Here is a 13604-nt window from a genome sequence, read left to right on the forward strand (position 1 = left end):
ATAAATAAATAAAAACAACAACATCATGACCTCGAGATCGTTTTAATTAATATAATTAGAATTTTTAAAATAAAGGTCGAAGTAAACAACCAAAAAATCGTAAATTTAAATTAAAATGACTTCCGCAGAAAACCCTTAGGAAAGACCCGACTAGATGGACTCCTAGGAAAACTTGCTTAAAAGGTATGATTTTAATTAAGCAACTGCTCGGAAGACTTTTGTAAAAATAGTTTAGGGATGACAGCCATGGAAGGACCTATGGCAAGAATAAATTATGACAAGGCCAACTTTAAGGACTTCGGTACAAGGAATGAACTCCATAGAAGGAATTTTCGGAGGACTTGTGAGATGCTTTCCATAGAAGGAATTCTCGGACGACTTCGGAATGGATTTTCGTAGAAAGCCTCCTAGGAGGGCTTTCAGGTGAGGGTCCTAGAATAATTTCCATTGAAAGTCTTTTGAGAAGAACTCTATTGAAACATTTCTTCGGCGCTAATAAGTCTATTTTGAATTCAGGGTGTCTCCGTGGTCTAATTGTTAGCATGCACGACTTGTGCATGGAATGGCTGGGTTTGATTCTGTTACGTGACAAAATGTTTACGTACATATATACATATATTGGGTGCCACCGTTGTGCAATGGTATGCACACCTTCTTGGCTCAGAAAGTCTGCGGTTCGATTCTCTCGCAAGGAAACATACAATTTTCAAGGGTGGAAAGGGTGTTGACGACATTTCCTGAGTATTTCAGCCATATACAACTTTTCTACAAAGTGGTGTCGTGAGACACGCCGTACGGCTCTGACGATAAACAATAGGTACCATATATATAATAATATAATAATAACACTGTGCTACATACTGAAAATTTGCAGGAGTTCTGATGCATAAATTCGGTATTGTGGGAGTCCATGGAAGACGAAAATACATTTGGTTTTTTTGGGTCACTTCGTTTTTTGATTTTATAACGGTAAATGTGAAAAACGGGGTTTACAGCTTATCTTTTATTTAAAAGGCGAAAATCATGTTTTTCGAACAGGCCATAATTTTTAAAAATCGGGTAACAAATGGTTAAGTTATAGTGATTTAAGTGTGACAAAAACGCATTAAAAAACAGGAAAATGCTTTTCCTCGTGCTCTAGGCTGCGTAAAAAACACCAAACTACGTAATTATTTACATTTATCAAGAAGGAAATTTAGTTAGCTTTACAAAATGGGGAAAATCAATGAAATCGAAAAAAATCGAAAAATGCTAGAGTGCATACTATTGCACCACGGTGGCACCATATTATTGAAATTATATTAATCGGTGTGTACTCATTGATATGAGAGAGTCTTCGGTCATAGGCAAATTGGAGGTTATTCTGAATAAAAATCCCTTGAGTTTTTAGTTGAAACGGCAGCGAGACAAAACTCATGGGGAGTTTTCATTTAGAATAAGTCCCATTTTATTACCCACACTATACGCTTTTATGCACAAACATCATAACACAGCCCACCCTTATCCATACCTTTGTCTATATGGATTTTCTTGCCTTCGTTGCAATTTTATCACTGACACTAACGCCTTACAAGAAAAAAATTCTCATTTATTCTGTGTCACTGGTCACATAAATATTTAAGATGTTGATAGGCAGGGAATGTTTATTAGGACGAAAATTTATCTACACGGGTTGAAATAATTCCCCTTTTATAGAATCTTTTCCCGCAATTTACACCTCGGTCCCATTACTTTGAAAATTATTTTTTTGGAAGGCTACCCATTAAGCTCTGATGGCCAATACATACACACAGGAAATTCTGTTCTCTGTTCCACTGGCTCTTGGGATCGCTGTTCCACAGGGACTTTGGTTCGCTGTTCCACAGGGACGTCGCTTTGCTAATCTACAGGACTTCCCAAACTACAAATCGTTAGTAACCACTTAATTTCGAGAGTCTTGGGTAAGTATTTTTGTGAAGGGCCACCAGAACCAAAAATGAGGATCTTTAAGATTTGTTTTCAAAAGGGCTATCAGAGCTCAACGGGCTCCTGGCATAATTATAATTAATTTTGTCATTCCGTGTGTAACACGTCGAAATATTCGTCGGAAACCCGAAAAAGTATATATATATTCTTTATCAGCATAAAATTCTAAGTCGAAATAGCTATGTGCTTATGTCCGTCTGTCTGTTGAAATTAAGATACAGCTCGCAATTCTAAAGATAGAGCTTTGTAATTTGGTATAGAAGGTTTTATTACACCTAGGATGTTTGGTATTGTAAATGGACTATATCAAAATTAATATCCGACCGAAATAGCTGAAATTTGGTATTTAGTCTTCGTTGGGAGAATGCAACTTTCCACCTGAAATTTGTCGGTACACATATGTCTAAGCCTTTTGGGTCTTTTGAAGGTTTTAACCTCATTATCACACCGAAATGGGTGAAATTTGATATTTGGTATTCGTTGGGTGTACAAAACATTCCACTTGAGATTTGTAGATATAGGTTCACGCCTTCATATATGCTCCATAGAGCGGTACCTCCCGATTTTCGGTAATTAGAAGATTTCAACCACATTATCACACAGAAATTTGGTATTTAGTCTACGTTGGGCGTATGTATATAAATTTCCACCTGAAATTTGGCGGTGTAGGTCCACGCCTTATTATATCCTCCACAAAACGGTGCATCCCTATTTTCGGTATTTTGAATGTTCTGTCCTCAATATCCCACTGAAATGGCTGAATTTTGGTATTCATTGTCTACATTGGGGGTACAAAACTTTCCAACTGAAATTTGTCACATAGCTCCCGATTTTCCGTCTTCTGAAGTGTTTAGCCTCATTATCACACCGAAATGGATGAAATTTGGTATTTAGATTTCGTTGGCGGTATATAAAAATCAGACAGTGTAGGTACAAGTCGTTGTATAGCCCTCATATAAGGGCAACCCGGGGACACAAAAGCTAAATTTGGAAAGTTGTAAGTACTGGTCCAAGTTTTGGAAAGAACAGCAATGACGATCAGTTAAGATATTCTGCTCCTGCAAGAAATAGGAAGAAGATCTTTGTTCATACTTTCATAAACGAAAGGAAAGTAATTGTTCCTATTTACTTCGAAACGGTAACGCCGGTCTTACTTGTTAAATAAACATTTTGTTCCTGACTAAGTGCATTTAATTCCTATTCAAACATCTTTCACTGTGCCTCGTCTGGTGTAATGAATTTGTGGCTTGTAACCGTTTGGCATTGTTAAAGTCGTTGCCGGTCTAGGCTATAGCAAAGAAGTGAAAACAATGAAAATTATGCGTAGCTTTCCGATACAATCGAGTTGAAATTAACTGAAGTGGAAAAACGTCAACATCATAACAAACGAGAGTGGATACTCAATCCTAAAATACACAATCACATAGAAACGCATGTGTACACCAGTGAACTAGGCCTATATGTGTAGATGTAGATGAACTGTTGTTCACTGTTGCCTGGCTAGCGAGACGGACGGGCAACGTATGAACCGTACTATCTGAATAATTTTCGTCAATCGTGCAATCGCCAACCAAAGTTTGTTTGTCTGCTTAGATACAACGGATTGAATTGCAAGGCACTTGGGAAAATAGTTGGTTGGCGAGTTGTTGCAACAGTCACTCTGTCGTCTTGAGTGTGTTTGCTTGAATGTTCCACAAAACCGCCTTACAATGCCAGAAAAATATGGCAAAAATTTTGTGTGCCGTTTTTTCGGCCGCTTAGTTTGAATATGAACGCCAAACAATCTATCCATCTGTTTTTTGTTTGTTTGTTACAAGGACCGGTGAAAACCGTCACTCGGTCATTTGACCACGTTGTGCAGCCTAGTGTAACATAGATAGTGGGGCGGGGGCTTTACGAGTATGCTAAGACCGAAAAATTGCTATGGACGTATAGATAGATGGGTGTATAAGCAATGTGAGACAAGTCAGTCACAATCAACAGCAAATGCAGCAGCAGCCACTTGAAGTGTGCCACAACTATCAGAATAGGCTGTTAGATAGCCAAAAAAAACTCGCTGCTTATTTTTTCTAACGCTGCACAGTATTTAAAAAATAAATTTATACACAGAAAATCGATTCCATTCAAAGTTGGGTATTTTCAATATTGTACAGAATATGTCACTTGTAGGTTTTCCTTGAGGGTAAAAGGGTATCTTATGTTATTCCAGCTTCTAGATGGAGGGTTGTCAATCATTACGTAATATCTCCATCATGTGGACCATCCTTCCCATCACATTGTCGAATATATACTAGTATTTTACATGTGTGCACTATGGGATATACTAAAAAGCAAAAATTTGACCACTTCCGATGACAATGGCTTTAAAAGAAGAAAAAAAAACCTATTACTAGGTTGACTTGAAAAATAATGAAATACTTATCTTGATCATTCATACACTGACCTTCCTTTTCACCACTTTTGGCTAGGCGGTAATAAAGTTTTTTGTGGAATAAATGTTTGTCTCATTTGCAGTGAGATACAACAATTTGCATACAACATTTTTTTTATTCTCTATTTCATGTTTCGCTTAATCTATAAAAATGTTGGCATTCTTCATTGGCTGAACACAGAGCGGACACCAATTCACATGAGCGTATTTAGGCAGTTTAGCTTTTACAACAAACCTATTTCATACGAATGCAAGTACAGAAAACGACGAAGCGGTGAAGTGTCTCGTTGAGAAATTGTGTCAAGAAGTTTTATGGCATTTAACCAGTTAACACTTGGGAGCTACAATGAGTTATGACAAAACTGGGTGATTAAAATGGCAAGAACTAAGAGTGAATAACGAGAGTATGACTAAACACATCATTCATGAATTGACTTGTAAGAACAGAATTTGCTTAATGACTAAAAAGTAGTCACTTCACCTTTTTTGGTCCTACGAACATTGCATCTTTTTGAACATCGTATCTTTATACTTTTCCCGTAAAAATATTCTCTGAGATATTCTTTTTAATGAAATATGTTCTCTGAAACTATCCACCTTTTTATTTGCAGCAAAAGCAAAGCAGCAAAAATAACGCTCTACAAAACACTGATACTACCCGTGCTGATGTATGGCTCCGAAGCCTGGGTACTTGCGCAAGCAGACATGGCAGTGCTTGGTGTGTTTGAGAGAAAAATTCTTCGAAAGATCTACGGACCAATCTGCGTTGACGGTGAATATCGGCGTCGCATGAACCACGAGCTGTATCTGCTATACAACGACATCAATATTGTTAAACGTATCGAGATGCAGCGATTGCGTTGGCTAGGCCATATCATAAGAATGAGCGATGATGAACCCGGTGCACGCAGAATTGGCAGGCCAAGGAATAGATGGCGCAAACAAGTGGATGTTGAGATGAAAAGGCGCGGTATTCCAGAGTGCAAAGCAACAAATAGAGAGGAATGGAGATCTCTTCTTAGTTCGGCCTATAGAACAAATGTTCTGTAATGGGCCAGCTAAGTAAGTAAGAAACTATCCACCTTTTTATTTTGGAGAAAGTGGTTTTCCAGATATGTGAATTGTGCATTAGGGTTATGATTTGTTTACAACCTCGTATCCTTTTACCATATTTTGATGAGTTTTTACCTAAGATTAGATAACATCTTAATTATAAGGTGATTAGATAAAAAAGCTAACACACAAAGTCATTTGAACATTTTTCTATATGAGCTTTTTGACAAACTTTTAAAGTCATTATAAGCAGATATAAAGCTGAACATAAGCTTTGCAGACACACAACATAACCGAAGATTATATAACTTTTTGTTTCTCACAAAATTTATCATCATAAAAATCAAAGAAAATTTGACCATGCCCACTTTTACGCCCACTTTTTAAATTTTCTATTTTTATCATTTCTACAAAAACTACTGAACCGATTTTCCTGAAATTGCCAGGGAATGTACATAGATGGTCCCCGCTTAAAATAGGCTACAAATTCAGTTGAATTTCGGAAAGGGCGGGAAACTTCCCCTATACCCTACTTTTTTTAAAAATGTTATATTTACAATAATTAATTTGCGAGACAATTGTGGTTGTATACATTTTTTAGGAACAACCGACTTGACCATACCCACCTTTTAAAATATGTTACATCTACAAAACTACTGAACCGATATTCGTGAAAATGTCAGGGAATGTACAGGCATATTTTCTTGAATTTTGAAGAGGGCATATTTAAAAAACGCCTTACCTTTATGAATAAAAATCAAATGCTGTCATAACCCAACTTAGGTTTTTTGGAAAGAAAAGTTTACCACGCCCCCGAAAACAGGTTACATATTTTATTGAATTCCAGAGGGGGTGGGTTACCTCCCCTATGCGATATTTAAAAAAAAAAAGTTATATTTGCAAAAATTATGTATGTATCGGAATAAAAATTTACGGATTAATCTAAAATCTAGGTACTTCTTTGGGGTGTATAGGCCCGACGAAGCCTGTTTTTTTTAGTATGTCATAACTCCAATACTACTGAAGGGATTTCCATAAAATTTGCAGCAAAAGCTCAATGTTTGCCGTTGTTATGTGGGGTACCTTCCCCATGCCTTTCTGATAAACGCTATATGTATAAGCCAAACTTATGATTATATCGGTCTCAGCATACATTTTGGTGGTTGTCCCCCGATAAAGATAAACCATATATTTACAAATGTACTTAAAAGGTGAGGTTCAACGGTCCATCAGCCATGAAAATCTAAAACATATAGGTCTAAATAAGCGGGAGAATTCGATTTAATCATTTTTTAACTTTTATTATTAGATCGCTTTAGGATAAAGACAGTGACATGGACGATAATAAATCCTAAAAGGCACAAATTGGCGAAAAATCCCACAAAGTCCGTAAGAGAAAAGAAAGGTTACAGACAAAATCTGTTGATAAATTTAAAATCCTTCTCGGTTTGACAATGGACCGAAGAAGTGAGGTAGAAAATACCTACTTTTGAATTAAAACTCATTACGACGGGCCAGCAACGCGGACCGGGGTCTGCTAGTCATATATAATTTCGTTTCATATATCATATCAAAAGTGGTTTGTGCGGGACCTTTTCAATATTTTAATGGAATAAAAGTTATTAATAATAGGCAAAGGACTACTCACTCGTGCAGCAGACAATCAATCCCACGGCAGCGGGTTCTCTGTATCGGATTGACCCGGGACCACACAACATCAGCGTTCCGACCAGCGGCTGCCACCTCAGTGTACATGTGTTTGTATTTGTTTCGTTTTTCTGTGCTGGGAGCGGCATATCCCGGAATGTCTGCTCCGGATTCTTTTGGTCCGTGCCGGGAAGGAGGAAAGCCCAGGGCCAATATATTTGTGCTCGGTTTGTCATATCCGCATCTTCACCCATATCCAATCTTCGGAGAGATGCAATAGATGTCAGGAGTGGGTGCATTTAAGGGGTTGCTCTGGACTTGCCCACGCGAGGTACTACGATAGGGACTACGTTGCTGCATGCTGCGCGAACACAGCCCCCAGTGAGTCGTCGTCAGATTACGAATCTCCTTCGTCGTCGGATTACGAAACTTCCCCGCATTCCCCCAAACAGCAGCCGCACGCGCAGCATTTAACACCAGCCGTTGTTGTTCCAATCCCAGAAAATGCATTCTTTTTGCAATTTCATTGCAATGGGCTCCGAGGTAAGATCGATGAAATAGTGGACTTTATGAATCGGAAGAAGATCAAGGTCGCGGCGGTGCAGGAAACCATGCTGAACGACCACAGCTCAGTACGTTGTGATGGTTACAATGTAATAAGGAAGGATCGCACCAGATGTGGAGGTGGCGGATTAGCTTTCCTTTTGCACTAAAGTTCTCAACCTGTCGCTAGCCCCCCTTATTGTTCCCGAAGTCTGGAAAATGGGCAGGGTGGTCCCGATACTGTAGCCAGGCAAGGATGCCAGCAAAGGTGAATCGTACAGGCCGATTTCGCTTTTGTCACCGGTAGCGAAGACCCTTGAGGCCTTAGTCCTCCCCAGCATTAGAAATAGCTATCAAGTTGCCGATCATCAGCATGGATTCCGTAAGCAGCACAGCACGACAACAGCGCTGCACGCCATCTCCACGCATATTTGTCGAGGACTCAACCAGGAGCGGCCGTGTGATAGAACAGTGATGGTGGCGCTTAACTTATCAAAAGCCTTTGATACTGTCAAGCACTCCACGCTGTTCGAGGACATCGAGCAAACAACTCTCCGGCAAAGTCTGAAACGCTGGATAATCAACTATATGTGTGGTCGCCAGTCGTATGTGGAATTAAGGAACAAGAAATCCAAGCCCCGTAGAGTGAAACAGGGAGTTCCCCAAGGAGGAGTGATATCTCCGGAACTGTTTAACCTCTACATTTCCTGTATTCCGCCGCCTCCAGACGGCATTGAGATCGTAACGTATGCGGATGATTGTACCCTGATGACATCTGTGAGAGACTGCACTCCTATTTAACCGATCTTACCACCTTTTTCCACGTGAGGAATTTGCAGATATCCGCCACTAAATCGACGGCCACTCTGTTCACCACATGGACGGCGCAGTATAGAAGAGAGTTGAATATCAGGGTCGATGGTAGCAGAATTCCGACCACAAACTGCCCCAAAATTCTAGGGGTCACATTCGCACCACTTTCACGTCGTCCGCGCATGCCACAGCTATCTGCGATAAACTGAAATGTAGGAACAAGGTCCTCAAGTCCCTAGCCGGCAGCACTTGGAGTGCAGATAAAGAAACCTTGTTGACCACGTATAAAGCGATAGGTCGGTCTGTGGTAAGCTATGCGGCGCCAGTTTGGTCCCCGAATTTATGTGACACGCAGTGGGATAAGATTTAAATTTGTCAGAACGCCGCCCTGAGAACAGCAACAGGGTGCCTCCTCAAATCTACAGTGGACCATCTACATGAGGAGGCAAAGATTCTTCCAGTACGACAACATAATGAGATGCTATCGTTGCAGTACTTACTCGGGTGTTACCGTGAGAGCCATCCCAATCACCATCTGCTGGCCACCGATACACCCAGGCATATCAAGAAGGATATTCATGCTCTACTGACGACGGCCCAACAATATAGGAGAGAACCTCTAGATCAACAGACATATCAGGCCGGTTTGAACAGCATTCACACGGACACAGTTGCTAAGACCATAAGCAATTACTGTGTGAATGCAGTCATCGGAGCACATCCCCCATCTATCGCAGCTGAAGAGCGTCAGCTGCCAGGACAAACCAGAGATTTGGCTCAATTACGCTCGGGATATTGCAGTCGCCTAATTCCTATTGGGCGGGAATCGATCGCACCGTGCAAGACATCTGCCCAGTATGCGGCATGGGCCCGCACGATACTGAGCACCTATTCAACTGCCCCACCAATCCTACTCATCTGACTCCAGTGGATCTGTGGTTACATCCCATCGAAGTAGAAAACTTCCTGGAACTGGAGATAGACCCAGAGCCAGATTGAACGAACATACAAACATAATAATAAAACACTGTTACAACAACAACAATACTCGTGCAGCAGGAAATAATTTTTAGAGAAGATTTTTTTTTTCACTTCATAGTATTTTTTCAAAAAAAAAATTCAAAAAGGTTTGTGAGGGACCTTTTTTTCCATCCACAATACATAGTATGGAGGATATAATTAAATTTGTCATTCCGTTTGTAACACATCGAAATATTCATCGGAGACCATATAAAGTATGTTTATTCTTGATCAGGGTAAAATTCTAAGTCGATATAACCATGTCCGTCCGTCTGTTTAAATCAAGATAGAGCTCGACATTTTTAAGATATGTACAACTTTGTAATTTGGTATAGAAGTTTCTATTACTATTCCTAGGATGTTTGGTATTGTAAATGTACTATATCGGTCCACGTTTTCACATAGCCCCCATATAACGGTACCACCCGATTTTCGGTATTTGAAGGTTTTAGCTTCATTACTTACTTAGCTGGTCCATTAGAGAACATTTGTTCCATAGCCCAAACTAAGAAAAGATCTCCAATTCTCTCTGTTTCGTGCTTCGCTTTTTGGAATACCGCGCCTAGTCATCTCTTCATCCACTTGTTTGCGCCATCTATTCTTTGGCCTGCCAATTCTGCGTGCACCGCCATGTGGCTCGAATTTATACGCCTTTTTAGCGGGTTCATCATCGCTCATTTTTATGATATGGCCTAGCTAACGCAATCGCTGCATCTCGATACGTTTAACTATATTGATGTCGTTGTATAGCAGATACAGCTCATGGTTCATACGACGTCGATATTCACCGTCAACGCAGATCTATCCGTAGATCTTTCGAAGAATTTTTCTCTCAAACACGCCAAGCACTGCCTTATCTGCTTGCGCAAGTACCCAGGCTTCGGAACCATACATCAGCACGGTTAGTATCAGGGTTTTGTAAAGCGTTATTTTTGTTTGACGAGTTGTGGCTTTGTTTTTAAAGTGCTTACTTAAGCCAAAGTAGCATCTGTTGGCCAATACAATTCTTCTTTTTATTTCACAACGGATGTAGTTTGTTGTGTTTACGACGGTGCCGAGGTATACGAAGTCTTTTACTACCTCAAAATTATAGGAACCAACTTCAACAGTTGGTCCGATCTCAATGGACGCATTGCGCGTCGACACCATCAACTTGGTCTTCTCGCCGTTTACCGCCAGACCCACTTTAGCAGATTCTCCTTCGACCTTCATAAGGGTATCGGTTACTTCTTTTACTGATCGTCCCATGATGTCTATATCATCAGCATAAGCAAGTAACATGTGGCTATAGATGTAGATTGTGTCACTTCTTTTGACGTTTGCCTCTCGTAAAACCTTTTCTAGCAGGATGGTAAAAAGATGACACGAAAGGCTGTCTCCTTGCCTGAAACCTCTTTTGGTACAAAACTCTTCGGAGAGGTTCTTTACTATTTTAACTGAAGATCTTGTGTCAGTTATAGTCACTTTACAAAGCCGAATGAGCTTTGCGGGGATACCAAATTCAGACATGGCTTGGAATACCTTTGAACGTAGCGGGCTGTCGAAGGCTGCTTTATAATCGACAAAAAGGTGGTAGGTGTCGATCTGCATCTCTTGGGTCTTTTCCAGGATTTGCCGCAGGGTTAATATCTGGTCAATGGTGGACTTGTCAGGTCTAAAGTCGCATTGGTATGGTCCAAATATTTCGTTGAACATGGGCTTTAGTCTTTCGCACAATATCCCTGACACTATCTTGTAGGCGATTGGGAGAAGACTTATGCCCCTATAGTTGGGGCATTAAGTCTTAACTCCTTTCTTATGGACGGGGCACAGGATGCTCAGGTTCCAATCGTCGGGTACGCGTTCTTCCTGCCATATGGAGCTAACTAGCTGATGCATACACCTTATCAGCGTGTCGCCTCCGGTTTTAAACAGCTCGGCTGGTAGGCCATCAGCTCCTGCTGCCTTATTATTCTTCAGCCGGTTTATTGCTGTCTTTACCTCATCTTGGCAGGGTGGTATACATTCAATACCATCTTCTGGGATTGGATCTGTGGTATCTTCGTCGACTACGCTACTATTGGATACCAACAGTTTGGAAAAATACTCTTTCCATATCCTTAGCATACTATCTGTATCAGTTACCAGTTTACCTTGCTGGTCTCTACAGGAGGATGTGCCAGTTCCAAAGCCATCAGTTTAATCTTTCACTCTTTGGTAGAATTTTCGGACTTCATTCTGTCTCCTGTACATCTCGATTTGTTCACACTCCCTCTTTTCCATCTCTCTCTTTTTCCGGCGGAAAAGACGTTTCTCCACTCTACTTTTCTCCCAATACCTCTCTCGAGCGCTAAGCGTTGCTACTGATTGTAAAGTAGCCCCATATGCCGCATTTTTCTCTTCGGTAGCAGCACGACACTATGGATTCAATGGTGGAGATCTCTGGTATGCAAGTAATGAATTTGCGACTGTTTGCATGGAGTTGAAAATGTTTTGCCAATGTCTTGATATGTTATCGGGACGAATAGTGTTTTGATTAAGCAGTTGGGCTAGTTGAGTGGAATATGCTGTGACTATCTGTTGTGATTGCAGCTTACCGATGTCCAACGTGTTGTCCGTGTTGTGTCTGTTCGCACTTTGTTTGCTACGTTTAATCTGGTACGTACCTTTGCTGCAACAAGGTAGTGGTCCGAGTCTATGTTTGCACCTCGGAACGATCGTACATCCAACACGCTTGATGCATGTCTTCTATCAATCACAACGTGATCAATTTGATTTATTGTTTTTTGATCTGGCGACAGTCAGGTGCCCTTATGAATATCGAGATTCTTAAATCTGGTACTGCTAACTACCCTGTTTCTTGCAGCTGCAAAGTCTATCAGCCTCATACCATTGTCATATGTTTCACTGCGGAGACTGAATTTCCCGACTTTTGGGCCAAAGATATTCTCCTTTCCAATTTTGGCCTAGTATAATTTTAATGTCATAGACAGGGCAACGGTCATAAGTTTCTTCTAAGCGCTCGTAAAATATATCTTTGGTCTGTTCGTCCTTGTCTTCAGTGGGAGCATGAGTGCAAATAAAGCTGATTCATTCACCTCACGCCTTTCAAGTTCCATCGTATTTCCTGTATGGCAGTAATGTCGGCCTTGTACTTTTCAAGTACATCTGCCAATGCTTAAACTGCACCTTCTCCGACGCCCAAACCCAAGTTTTTAACGTTCTTATGGGTGAACTCGCGGCACATGTTAGCTCACTACCTTTAACGGGTGTTAAAGGCAGTTCCCCAGGTGACACCACGGGGAGGTCAGTGTCCACTTCAGATGAAAGAGCTTCATTATTACACAGAAATGTCTGAAATTTGGTACTTAGTTTTCGAACGGTCTTAGAACGGTCCAGATTTTCGGTATTTGGAAAGTTGTGGCCACAATAATCCTCCGAAATGGCTGAAATTTAGTACTTAGTCTTCGTTGGGGGTACAAAATTTTCCGCCAGAGTTTTTTCGGTATAGGTCCACCCCTTTAGCCCATATAGAACGGTACCTCCCGATTTTCGGTATTTTGAAGGTTGTGGCCAGAATAATCCACCGAAATGGCTAAAATTTGTTATTTAGTCTTCGTTGGGGTATACAACATTCCTATGAAATTTGTCGTTATAGCCCCCATAGAACGGCACCTCCCGATTTTCGGTATTTTGAAGGTTGTGGCCAGAATAATCCACCCAAATTGTTGAAATTTGGTATTTAGTCTTCATTTGGGGTACAAAAGTTTCCATACGAAATTTGTCCTCCAACTTTCGATATTTTGAAAGTTTTGGCCTCAACGAAATGACTGAAATTTGGTATTAGTTTTCGTTGGGGGTACAAAACTTTCCACCTGAAATTTTTAGGTAGCGGTCCACGCCTTCATATTGCCCTTAAATATCGGCACATCCCGATTTTCGGTATTATGAAGGTTTGTGGCCACAACCAAAAAAATTTCAAAAATTTGTAGCCCTAGTGTGCATATGGGAGTGCTTGGCGCTCTTTGAATATCCTATGTCACACTTATATAAATTATGAGATTAGGCGAGGGGTTAGTAGGTAGGATATAATTGTCCATAATATTTGAAAATTAAGCAGACAGCGAAATAAGACGGTAAATCTCTTGACCGT

This window comes from Musca autumnalis, unplaced genomic scaffold (assembly GCF_047663935.1).
Source record: "Musca autumnalis isolate F117 unplaced genomic scaffold, ASM4766393v1 scaffold_5, whole genome shotgun sequence".
NCBI lineage: Eukaryota > Metazoa > Arthropoda > Insecta > Diptera > Muscidae > Musca > Musca autumnalis.